Source organism: Arachis duranensis, chromosome 3 (assembly GCF_000817695.3).
Source record: "Arachis duranensis cultivar V14167 chromosome 3, aradu.V14167.gnm2.J7QH, whole genome shotgun sequence".
Lineage (NCBI taxonomy): Eukaryota > Viridiplantae > Streptophyta > Magnoliopsida > Fabales > Fabaceae > Arachis > Arachis duranensis.
The window spans coordinates 29,560,798-29,562,097 of record NC_029774.3 but is presented as its reverse complement, the minus strand read 5'-3'; positions in this window follow the sequence as shown (position 1 = coordinate 29,562,097).

Below are 1,300 nucleotides of genomic sequence, written 5' to 3'. Positions count from 1 at the left end.
CCATATTACGTATTAGATACGAGAAACCGAAACCATACTTTAGCCGATTTCCCAAGCTCAACCGGAGCACTTCGAAACCACTTTTTCCTCAAACTCTCAAGGCCTCAATACTTCCAAGAACAGATTTTTCACCACCAAATCCCTTTTCAAGCTTTTCAAAATCACCAATCAAGCTCCAACATTCACACATACACAACCTAAGCCACAATCATCACACCCATACATAACATCTCAAAACCCAAACATCATAGAACCATAAATTACACTAGAGTTGAGAATCTTACCACATCCAAGGTCCAAGGAGACAAGATTAACCTTCTCCTTTAAGAGAGTTGGGTCCTATAACATCAAAGAGCCCAAAAATCTCAATATTTTTGCTCATGAAACTCGAAAATAAGGCTGGAAATTCGAAGAGCAAAATGTGGCTTACCTCAAGATTGATTGTATGGGTTTTGTAGAGCTCTTCGCGGTGAACGCATGGCCGCAAACGATGCGGCAATCAGAGCTTTAGATCAAAAGTTATGGTAGTTTGAAGATCAAGTGAGAGATAAAAGTTTGAGAGAGTGTTCTTCCCCCATTCTTCTCTTTTTCAGCATGTGTGTGTGTCTAATGAGGAGAGAGAGTGCTGAAAACTAAGGTTTTGGTTTAGTTATGTTGGGCCAAGGGCCCACTTTGGGTCCGGTTGGCCCGGTTTGGCCCATTTGGTCCAATCTTGGTCCGAATTCTATAAAATTGGTACCAAAATTCTCGTCTCAACCTCCTCTATCACATTTAGCCATAAAAATCACATTTTGGGCTTTCTAGAATAAATTCTCATTTATGGGTTAATTAGCCGTTAATTAACCGGGTTTTACAACATAAACTATAAACCCTAAAAGATATACCATTATAGGGGTGGACTTTATGATATAGGAATTTACTTCATAATAGTAATTTAATAAAACTGCCATGAAATTAGAGTTGAATGGTTTTCTCATGTTTCATCGTAATAGTAAGTTGGAAAAAATTGAAATACTTTGTATGAAGAGTGTCAAGTCTAATTTTTGTTGAGAAAGAAAATAAAGTACGCATGATCACATTATTAATATTGGATGTAGTACAAAATTTGAACAACCTAGCAAAAAGTGTGTCAAGTCTAATTGTTTGAGACAGAAGAAATAAAGTAATATGCTCAGATTATCAATGTTGGAGATAAGCATGCCTAAATAGTGAAGAAAGTTATTAGCGTGATACTATAATGGAGGCTACATTGTCAACGCCTTGATGAAATAAAAAGTAATTTAACCATGCCATACTAATG